Source organism: Crinia signifera, chromosome 5 (assembly GCF_055691185.1).
Source record: "Crinia signifera chromosome 5, ASM5569118v1, whole genome shotgun sequence".
NCBI lineage: Eukaryota > Metazoa > Chordata > Amphibia > Anura > Myobatrachidae > Crinia > Crinia signifera.
In genome coordinates, this window is record NC_139221.1 from 90,491,836 (window position 1) to 90,504,181 (window position 12,346).

The 12,346-nt window shown below is 43.4% G+C and overlaps 1 protein-coding gene across 1 annotated transcript in view; it reads left to right on the forward strand.

The window, feature by feature from the left end:
* Window positions 1-12,346, forward strand: part of GNAL (G protein subunit alpha L) — a 283,334-nt gene that overhangs the window by 103,986 nt on the left and 167,002 nt on the right. The gene's annotated exons all lie outside the window — the stretch shown is intronic.

Genomic DNA, 12,346 nt, shown 5'->3' on the forward strand with positions numbered 1-12,346 from the left:
TAAATACCCATAGATTTATAAAAAATATACCTCCTTGGAACATATATTTTAGGTTTTCCTATTCATTTATAATTATATTTTCAATTAGAAATTTGTTCATGCGCACAATAATCAAAGTGAAGAGTTTGAGTATGTGCTAAAGAAAATAAAATGGCTAATTATTTAACCTGTCCAGAAAGATTGACCAGTCAGTCAAAGATAAGTGGGGATTTTATTACAATCTGTTTTAGTTGAAAACAAGATGGAAGTCTCAGACCTATTTTAAATTTCGATTTCAAAACTGCAGGTATACCAATTCTGGAAGAAATCTGTAAGAACACTCAAATGAAAGTAAATTTTTGATATTAAGGATGTCTACTTCAACGTACAGTACCCATAAGATAAGACATACATAAATTATCAAGGGGCAAAAAAAGTTCCCTGGCAGTGATCAAATATTTTCAGATCTATTCTTGGGTAAGATTAAATTCTACAGTGATACAGTATCTGCAGTATTTATTCCAGAAATGAAAAATTGGAAGAATGACTATTTTGTACATAATTCCAGGGGAATGCATCAAGAAAGATCTGGAATCAAAGCTAGATCTGATCTTATTTCAAAAACAAAAGCATGACCAGCCCAGGCCTCTTTAAGCTGTTCCTGGTTTCTCGAATATCAGAGGAAAAATTAAATAAGGTCCCCCTATATTCAAGAAACCAGCACCAGGCTCTTGTCCCAGTTCTGGTTCTTAAACTACAGGCGACAAAAGGAGTAGGGCCCCCTCCATTTTGGAAAGCAAAACCAGGCTCATAAAGCCATCAGGGTAATGCCACAGCTGGAGGACACTTGTTATATAAGGTCCCACGGCCAAAAGCATTACCTCTGTGGCTAGACAGCCTGGGCCAGGTCCCTGGGGGAGTGATCCAATAAAGGGATTCCCCCTCCCCCCCCACCTGCTCAGGCTGAAGCCCAAGGCTGTCCCTGACGCCCCTGGGCAGTGGGCGCCAGGCTGATTGATTGTAAAGAGTAAAAACCTAGGTAGTCAGTGCCCTAACATTGGTGGTCAGTGCCCTTATAATTAAACATTGGTTGTCGGTGCCCTAACATTTGTGGCCATTGTCCTTAACATTGGTGGCTAGTGGCATACAATATGCACTGTGCAAGCATTGGTTGCCAGTGGCATTCCTATACTTATCAGCAGAATGCAGAAACCCTGCAGCAGCTCATCCACAACTTCAGCTGGTTTCTCTTTTGTTTTTGCCGGGCAGGGAGAGTCCTCAGAAAGTGAGCGGCGGCAGCGCAGAGTGTCCTCAGGAGGTGAGCGGTGGGTAGGGTCTGGAGGTGGGAGGCTAAAGGGGGGATATATCGTTCATGCAGTTTGTCGCACATCTGCACAAACCGCATGAACAATATTGGGGGATTGAGCTGCATGTACAGCTGGCATCAATATGGTTAACCGTGCACGTGGGCACGCATCGTTAAAGCATATTAGGCATACACACTAGAAAATATTGACATCAATATCAAATGGCATGGCCCTTAAAGCCAAGATTTTTTTGTTCTTTATGACTATAAGAAAAAGGTTGGGCAGCATCCTGACTAGCCGGATTGTTTAGCATATTTTGGTATGAAACACCCACATGCACCCCGAGAGTAAGAGGCAATCAGACTTAGGGGCCAGATTCAGACCTGCTCGCTAGGATGTGTGTGTTTGGAGCCCAGCGAGCAGGTTAACGCCACCCAGGTGAATGCAAACGCCACCCAGGTGAATGCAAACACCCCCCCCCCCCCCCCCCCCCCCCCACACACACACACACACACAAAATCCGTTCGTACGTGCCCGCACAGAGGAGAAATCATTTGGTTGTTGCCCGGTCTCACCGCACTGCTCCCTGCTGCACTCCAGAACCTCCGCCATGTGAGTAAATGTGCGAATGCCCCATGGGCATGGGCAATGGGGGGGTTCATTAGGGAGGCCAACACCATTAGGGACTGAAAAAAATGCCCCAGGATTGGCATCCCTACTAACAGTATTTGCGTATTTTGCTAGCAAAACAGATGGCTAAAAATGTGGGTATAAGTATATGTGACACATACCTGAGTGCACACGCTCTAAAGTGAAGCTTTTTTTTTGTGAGCACCTGGAATTTGTGTATGAAAATTCCTAATAAACAAGGATAGCCCCAGTTCCTTTTATGAATGAATTTGGATTTGTTATATATTAAATAACTAGTTCCCAGCCCATCAAAATGACAGAACAACATGACAGCAATGTCAGCAGCTGTGTGCGGCCAAATGGAGCGATAATTGTTTTGCTTCATCGGGTGCCATCTTGAATTTTCCCTAAAGAGGTGAGGAGCTTAGTTAGCCTTTTATTATATAGGGTTATACAATTCATTACATGCTGATTCACAATTTCATTTGTAATAGAAGAAGAAAAAACAACAACTGTGTCGGTCTACTAAAAGTGAGACAACCGTTTTGTAAATATACTGTATAGAAAGTCTAAAATATGTGTATAAATAGAAAATACAGTTACATTCAGAACTCCCTGTGGTGCCAAGCTGGGCATATTGTGCAAACTTTCCGGTATTAAGTTATTGTTCTCATTTATTTTTAGCCTACCAGAGATTTTGGCAGCACAGTATAAAGGAGCAGAATTCTTCAACAATGGAATAAGTCTAGTCTTAGCCTGACACCTGCTAACTTTTTATTCGATGAAAAAGATTACAGTAACTTTGATTTTGTTTAGAAATTGGATTTATAAAGTGTCTTTCAGCACAGAATTAAGCAAGCTTCTGCATTAGTCACAGGTTGTTTGTAATCCCTGGTCCATCCTCTACTGCAGGCATGTCCAAACTGTGGCCCTCCAGCTGTTGCAAAATTACATAAACCAGCATGCATTGCCATATTTTTTGAAATTTCATAATTTCACAGCAAAACTGTGGCAAGGCATGATGGGACTTGTAGTTTCAAAACAGCTGGAGGGCCATAGTTTGGACATGCCTGCTCTACTGGACAGACCTCTGAAGAGCATACTGTACAGACCTTGATGAAGTAGACTGTCATAAAAGTTTGTTTTCTGTTTAATCACTTCACTGCAGATGACAAGTGGGGCTATTCCTATGCCTCATTACCTGCAGTCAAGCAAGGAAATTGGAAAAAAACAACTAACCTTGGTGTACTGGTAGGGAACAGGCAGCACTAGTGACAGTGTCATCCTGTGTGATGACATCACTGAGGGCAAAGTTCTTTGGTGTGGGGACAATGTCTTTTATTGTACCACCCTGGTACATATAAAACTAATTTGAAAGAGGAGAGTCCCCCCTTTTAAACTAGCATCCACCAAATAAGTTGTTGTCTGATGCCTAGGGATCACTGGACAATAACCTCTACATTGCAGAAAACCATGGTATCTGGTACATCCCATCCCGACTTCCATTATTTCAGAGGTTAATGCTATGTCAATGACCAATATCCCAGTGTATTACAGAAAACCTAAGTTTTCCTTAGCTGTGAATGGCACTAAGGGGCAAATTCCATGTCTGCGTATTCTGCTGGTCGCATGCCATATATTGCAATGCCCTTTTGTGGGGGTACCGCTGCATCCGTATGTGTAAGTAATGAGGTGCCCACTTGCAGCATCCTGATATGCTAAAATTACATTTAGACACCATGATCTGACACACAATCAAATTTGCACCATTCTTTTGGCAATTTTAGTTTCTGAGGGGATATTCAATCACTGGCGAGCGTCTCCCATCGGGGAGATGCCCGCCGGGTCCTATTCAATGCTGTCTTCCCCGACAGCATTGAGCAGGGTATCTCCGCATATCAAGCCCAACATCACAAGCTGTCGGGCTCGTTCTGCCGAGAATGGCCAGGAAGTGACGAGCTGCCGGCTGCAGCTCGCCTCTTCCCGGTCACAACTCGCGGCCACGTCCCCTCCTCGCTCCCCGGCAGTCGGAACATTGAATCCTGCCTGCATGTTCTCGGTCAAGCTTACCAAGAACAGGACTGGGACATGGCGGTCGAGCAAGCTCGACTGCCGTGACCCTTACATTGAATACCCCCCTCTCTGTGTGCTTGCACCTGAAATTGCTACTGTGACTCAAACTCAATCAAGGCGCATGGGCAGTATAAGAAAAATTCAACATAAAATCCTCCATGCAACACAAGTCACGTTATAAATAATTTGTGAGCTCCTTGTGACAATGAAGCGCTAGGCATCTTTTTTGTGTGTGACTTTTTCTATTAAATAATGGAGTGAATAGGAGGCACAAGCAGCTTCTGTTGATTAAAATATGCTGCATGTCTATATTCACTGTGTGACTGCCGTTGTATTTGCATAAGAAGTGGAACATTACAGCGTTCCTGGGAAACAGTGTAATGTAGCATTTCTAATTTTATTCTATTAGTTTCTAATAGCTTTTTCTATATTTGCCACCCTGAGAAACAGCTGAGACCCACTGAGACCTTCACTCCACATGATCTTTAAATATGTCCTGTGGTATCTAGCACCAAGACGATAGCAGAAGATTCCGTAGGTCCTGTAACTTCTGAGGTGGGACCTCCTATGACATGGCAAGGTTGGAATATTTTTTTGTTGAAACCTTTTTTTATTTTTATTTTTTGTGGGTGGGGGGGGGGTTGCATTAATATTTTATTGGGAAAAATGAATTGTGTATTAGAAACCTTGATCAACCATGTTTTAATGCTTTTAAACATTATTGTTAGGTTTTGATTTACCTTACATCTTTCAATAAAAATGTTGGTAGCATATTCCCATTACATCTGAATATATGTAGAGAATCATATACACATGTACATATTAATACAAAGTAAATTCAGAGATTTATGCAATTGAAAATAATAAAAATAAGTCCTACTTATTATAATTAAATCTAAATAATAATACAAAATGGTAACATTTTAGTGTAGCGCTCTGCTCCTTTGGTGTGAGTAGTGTGATTGGTATAGGATTTGATGAATAATTTTAATAGGTTTGTGTGCAGAATAAATTTTTACTTCAAATGGTGCAAGTACTGTATACATACATTTACAATTAAGAAGATATTACAGGCTATTCAGTACAGTAAATTGGAAATAATACAGTAAATTGGAAATAATACAATACAGTAATAGTGCAGATTATTGTACTGGTATTGTGCGGGTTTTCGCTGGGTATGGTGGTCTAGGTTGTGGTCTCGCAACACCTGTCAGCCGGTCACCCGTTAGCCGGTCACTAATAGTGCAGTATCAGGAACACGGCGCAGCGGGACCCTGCAGCCGTAGGAGCACACCAACCCAAACCTGAACTGTAACCTCCCTATACCCCTTCAAATCCCGAGGACACCCCAACCCCCATCCCCCCATACCCACAGAAGTCCAGACTAACAGGAGTCGGACAGATTTGTTTTAAAGCTAGACCACCATACCCAGAGAAAACCCGCACAGTACCAGTACAATAATCTGCACTATTACTGTATTGTATTATTTCCAATTTACTGTACTGAATATCCTGTAATATCTCCTTAATTGTAAATGTGAATGTATGTATACAGTACTTGCACCATTTGAAGTAAAAATGTATTCTGCACACACAGCTATTAATTAGTCATCAAATCCTATACCAATCACACTACTCACACCAAAGAAGCAGAGCGCTACACTAAAATTTTACCTTTAGAATTTGTTAACCCAACCCAGAGTGGTCAACTGGGTAGTGAATCAGCTAGCACCGCACAAGAAAGGACAGTGCGCAGACCCCCAAAAAGACTTTAAAGTGATACAAAATGGAAAATAACTTTTCAAATAAACACACAAAACCAAAAAAAATTTGGTTTCAACAAGCCAACCCTGTGGCATGGACCTGTTTTTCCAGCACATCCCACAGATCCAGCACATCCTAAGCAATACTGTTGCCATGAAAGGATATACAGCAACAATGTTTCGATTGTCGACACACACACTCTCTCCCTCCCTCACATGGTTGTTCACAAGATAGTGTGACTCATGAGACCAGGCCACCTTTTTCATTTCTCCATGGTCCGGTTCTGTTGCTCACATGACTCTTGTAAATCGCTTTCGGTGGTGGAGAGGGTCAGCATGGGCACTTAGCTATGATGTACTGTGTTAGAACATAGGCAGCATTAATTGTTTCAGCGGTTTGTGCTACAGTAGCTCTTTGTTAGAATAGACCAGATAGGTTGGCTTTCTTTCGCCATGTGCATCAATGAGCCTTTGTCGCCCTGGATCAGGGCCACCTTTTCTTATGGGGTAGTGGAGAGTTGGCCAAGGGCCCCTATAATTCTAGGGGCCCAGGCATTTTGGCAGACCACTCCCCCCTGAGGTGGTGTGGATGTGCATCAGACCACCCATTAGGAGCAGAAGAGGCATCACATTGGCATCTGTAAAGCTACTTTCCATATTGAGCAGCCCTTCAGTGTCTTAATATTGGCTTAAATGGGAGCTGTTACGCATGCCCATCAGCAACAGCTCCCATCCCATCAGCCATTGCGAGACCACAGGAGGATTTGCAGGCACAGATTATATAACCACAGACCAAGCTGGGGTTTAGGTGCCTCTAAAGCTGGATTCCTGTGAGTATTTTTGGGCTGTTCAGTGTGTGTGTCCGATTGCTAATCATGAACAGCCGCTATGGGGTATTCCTATGGGATGTATCTTCTTTGAGACACCCTAAAGACATTTTGGGGTACATGGGGGAGACAGTGAGCATGGAATAGAGCAGTGGTTCCCAACCCTGGTCCTCAAGTACCCCCAACCGTGCACATTTTCCAGGTCTCCACACCGAATCACAGGCAAAATAATTAGCTCCACCTGTGGATATTTTAAAATGTATCTGAATAATGAGTGCACCTCCCAGGTGACCTGCAAAAATGTGCACTGTTGGGGGTTCTTGAGGACCAGGGTTGGGAATCACTGGAATAGAGGGTTGAAGTGAGTTTTGTCTGGGTTTGGTTAAAAAGTGGGTCTTGAGTGCCTGTTTAAAGCTTTGTAGAGAGGTGGAAAGTATAAGGGAGAGAGGTAGATAATTCCAAAGGGAGACATCTTATTAGGAGTGGTAAGAAGAAATCAGTAGTCAGGAGAGGCATGTATTAGTGGAGCGAAGAGGACAAGGAGGAATGTAAGGGGAGATGAGGTCATAGATGTAAATGGGAGAGGAGTGGGTGAGGGCTTTCTAAGTGAGAAAGTGAAGGGAAGCCAGTGAAGGGCTTGTAGGTGAGTGGAGGTAGTGCGTTTGGTAAAGAGGATGAGTCAGGTTGTGGGATAGATTGAAGTGGAGAAAGCAATTTGTGAATGATGCCACATAGGAGAAGATTGCATTAGTCCAGTCTGGAGATGACAAGAGTGGATAAGGGTCTTGGTAGCTTCCTGGGTGGGAAAAGGTCTGATCCTGGAAATATTTTTGAGATAAAAGCTTTAGGTTTTTGAGAAGCGCTGAAGGTGAGATTTCAAGGATTACTCCAAGACAATGGGGGCTAGAGGAAATGGTTCCACGAATAGATTATATTGTGGTAGGAGAGATAGTGTTGGAGGGTTGGAAGATGATCAGCTGAGTAGTTAGACAAGTTGGGTTTAAGAAAGCATTCGGACATCCAAGAAGAAGGAGCAGAGTACCAGTTGGAAATAGGAGTGAGGAGAGAGGGGGAGGAAAAATATATTTGGGTATCATTAGCATAAAGATGATATTTAAAGTCAAAGGAGACAATGAGTTCACCTAAAGAGGACATGTATAGAGACAAAATGAGAGAACTGGAATCTTGAGAACAGAACATTAAGGGACACTTGCTTGGAAGTGGGAAGAAGGTAGAGTCATGAAAGAAAATAAATAGTCAGTGAGGTAGGAGGAAGATGTGAGCAGCATGTTCCCACCCGTTGCTCAAGATTTGTTGCCGGAAAAGGCTGACTGCATAGTGGAAATATGCTGGGAAGAGACTATGTCAAAAAGAGGAATGGGACTTTCTGACTGTATACACATAAATGTGTGTGGGACTACTGAAGGTCCCTACTATGTGTTCAGAGGTAAAGAGTGTGTTAAAAAAATGTGCATACATGAATAATAAACAAGCATGATATAAAAAGTAAGTGTGTATTTAAGTAGTGATGCCCTGAGACAGTCCAGCCAGAACAGCCCGGGGGGCCCCACGTCCAGATGCCAGCCCAAAATTTTCTTCCAGAGGGATGGTAAGGGGATTTGGTTGATTGCTGATGGTCTGGTGGGATGTGATGTCCTGACGTATGGATTCAATTTTGGATGAGAAATAAGTGGTAAGGTCAAGAGCAGAGAGAAAAGTGGGCAGAGAAGGGTGTTGATGGTGGCAAAGAGGCGCCAGAGGTTTTTAGACTGAAGTATGATTGTTTAGCAAGGGACGCACTGAATGATAAAAGCATACGTTTGAAATAGAGGAAGTCTGCCTTAGAGTGTGTTATTTCCTCCACTGTCTCTCAGCAAGACGCAAGCATTTTTTTAGATATCGGTGCACCTGGTTTGCCAGGGTTGAGGTATTATTCTGAGAGGGTGAATAGTGGTTGGTGGAGCGACAGAATCATGAGCTGAAGTAAGGGAAGCATTATAGGAAAGTGGCTTGTTCAGGGCATGAGAGGGAATGGGGGAAAGAAGAGAGATGAAGAAGGAGAGGCTAGGGAGGTGGGTGGTGTCAATAGCCTCAATGTTACGCTTAATGGTGGTAGCCTAATGAGGTAGAGATGGAAAGGCAGAAAGATAGTTTAGTCAGAGTGGGAAAATGGAGAGTTAGAGAAATCAGAAATAACACTAGGGCGTGCTGGGGGGACATTAAATTAAAGATGTATAGGTTGGAAGAGGTGTATAGCATGGACCTTAAATTTGGAGTAAGTTAAGGATGATTCTGGGGGTATGAGTTGATAGGAGCAGCTAGAGGGTAATCGTTACCCTCCGTCGGTGTGAGAATGTGAGGCCTCCAGCAGAGAGAGTTTCCTGAGAAGTAGAGTCAGAGGGGGATAATCCAGGTTTCAGTAATGGCTAAGAGATGAAGGGCATTGGAACTGAAAAGGTCATGAATGGAGATCAGTTTGTTACAAATAATGTGGAATTCCATAGGGCACAGGATAAGGGGTATGAGTTTTTGGGAGAGATGTGAATGATATCAGGGTTGCTATAGCGCTGAGAAGATAATTATTTGGAAGGCTGGGATACAAAGAGTGTAATGATGGTGTTAGCCACTGAGCTAGGAAGGGAAATTGCGAGAGTCGAGAAGAGGGAATAATGTATTATACTGATTGCGGAGAGGTGAGGTGACCGTGGGAGGAGAGAGAGAGCAGGGCTGATAGGTGGGATTGAGGGCCTGTTGTGGAGCAGAAGTGAATGTCAGTGAGATAACAGGCGAGAGTGGAAAGGGAAGCAGTGGGGAGGCTGGGAGAGGAAGAGAGAAGGATAGAGGTAGTAACATGGGGCAAACTAAAGGTTTAGGTAGACAAGAAGTGTTGGGTGGTGTTACAAGCCTGGACATAGCGTAGATCGGGATGGGGAACCTTGGGCCCTCCAGCTGCTGTTGAACTACACATCCCAGAATGCTTTACTATAGTTTTAGCATGGCCATATAGCTGTAGCAGTGCATGCTGGGATGTGTAGTTAAGCAACAGCTGGTGGGCCAAAGGTTCCCCATCCCTGGTGTAGATGAAGAAAATATGGGTTAAAAATTTAGAAATAGAAGTGGTGTCTGAATAAGAGAAAAAGCAATAGATTTGCAGAAATGCATAAGATCGTAGTTCAAAGTTAATTCACACTGGGTTAATTCTGTAGACTATGGTTAATTTACACAGGTTACCAGTGAGGCAAATGTATAGTTTTTGAAAGGTGTAAAATGACACTGTTTAGTTATGCAAACATCAATTTCTAACCCAAGTATTTGCAATGCCAAGCAAATAATGGCATTACAAATGTTTTTCTTTTTTAAACACAAATTGGTTGTAAAGTAATTACAGGCAGAGTTGGGATTGTGGAGGATAGAAATAAAGCTACAAGTGAAGTTGTAAAAACTTCACCAAATCGCTTGTCTTTAGCAATATGTCTTGGTCTGTGGCTTGCCAGTCGACTTTATCTAGGTGTTATGAGGCCTTTGTATTAATAAGGGGGGGTTACAGCAGCCATGCACATAGTCAGGGGATGGGGTTTGGGTTGCAAGTAGCAGCCATGTACACACAGGCTTGGTGGGCAGTAGCCATTCACTGAGTCAGGGTGGGTAGAAACAACAGTGCATTGGTTTGCACAGGGCCTACACTGCTGTTAGTCATGCCCATGACATTGTGAACTTGGACCACTTTTAGTAGGTGTTCACCACTGCATGCCACATGACATGCTCTGTTCACCACTACATGCCACATGACATGCTCTGACGCCATCAGTTGGCCTCTTTAGAAGTCCCTGAGATCCTCTTGACCATTTTCCCAGCTTCCAACACATCAACTCCAATATCTGAGTATTCTTTTTCCCCCTTGAGAGGTACGATTGTACCGAGATGATGGTGTTCACTTCGTCTGTCAGTGGTTTTAATAATATGGCTGGCCAGTGTAGACCTAATGGTCTAACAAGTATTTCTACAATACTTGTTCCATTTTTCCACGTAAAGTAAAATAATGCTGTGTTCAGACTGCTAGTGTGAACAATCCGGCTCTTACCGGATAATTATATATTTTTGATTAGTCAAAACAAATAAATATTTAAAAATAATATATTCAATAGTAACGCATAGTGTTCAATAATTTGTATTTGTTTTAATCATGCAACGATAACAACAGAAAAAGCGGTGTGGGGTTACATGTAGTGCCGTGATCCTACGTAAATAGGTGGAAGCCTATCCTATCAAGGATCATGACCTACCACCAGCTGGGCTTACCTTCAGTGATCACAGCGCTATGTCTGTAGGTAAGTGTACGTATGACGTGTCAGCAGATGTGATTTTATTATTTTAGATGTAGGAATGCAATGCATCAGATTGTTAAAACCAGGAGTATTTTTATAGTAGTTTACTATTTTATTGCAAAAATTTTAAAGGTATTGGTACGCATTTCAGTGATTTTTCTTATAGGCGAGGCATGGTTCTTGTTAGTAATGAGTATAGTAGTGAGCGTTAATAAAAACTTTGCTTTGATTCAGAACATAAATAGTATGGTTGCTAAGATTGGGACCTATGTATTGCAGCTCCCTCTTGTAGTAAATGATCTCACAAACATTATATGTAATGTAAGTATGGCAACAAGACACAGTGTTTAGTCTCTGGGTAATGTTTTATGCAGGATGATCTGAATGAACAGATGAAGGGCACAGAAAAGAGGATAGCTGGGAATTTAATAAAGGAAGGTTGTCCTAGTCCCTTTAGTGCAACTTAGTTGGAGATAAGTTGTTTGGTTTTGTTGAAAACTGAACACACCAAGGGGGGATACTCTAACATCCGCGCCCCCTTACCGCCAGCTACCGCAAACATAATTATTGCATATGCTCTAACCTATGCAATAATTATGGCAAAGGACAGCTCTTGCGTTAAGAGCTGTCCTTTGCGGTGGGAGACTGCGCCCCCCCGGCGGCTCCCCCCTCCCTCCCTTACCCGGCGCTGCTACTGCTGCGCCGGGCTCTCCTCCCCCTGCACCCGGAAGAGGATCATAGTGCAGGGAGAAGGAGGTCACAGCTCTGTGCTGCCCGGACACCCCCTGCAGAGCGCCGAGACCCTCTTTATCCTAGGTTTGGCCCTCTGCAGGCTGCACTGTCTATTGTGCGCGCCTGGCCGTCGGCGCAAGGTGGGGGGATGCGTGCGGGTGGGTGGTGACGTATCACTGTGGGCAGGTGCCCGGGCCCCTTCAGAGGCCGGGGACCGCTGTACCCCTGGCACCCCCCTGTCGGCGGCCCTGGCCCTGATTGCACTACATGATAGTTGTGGAGAGTGGTCACTGGTATCCATGAATGCATTACAAATCATTTAGCGGGTACCCAACCCAACAGACCTGTTTGCCGAACAAATTTGTTCTCAAAATGGGTAAAACCATGTGCACTGCAGGTGGGGGGTAGTAACACGTGCAGAGAGATTTGGGTGAGTTATTTTGTTGCTGTGCAGGGTAAATAATTGCTGCTTTTAGTCTTGCACTGTGATTTAGTTTCAACATACCTCACTCAAATGTAACTCTGTGCACATGCACACCTCTCAACTGTTGCCGATTTTCGCAAGACAGTCCTGTTAAATTGTGACTGTCCCGTCCTGTGTCGGCAGTGTCCTGCGGTTTATATGCTCCATGTAAGCATGAGTACATTGGCTTTTTCCTGCACCCCTACAATATAGGTTACACCGATATCAATGATGCATATTCACTGAA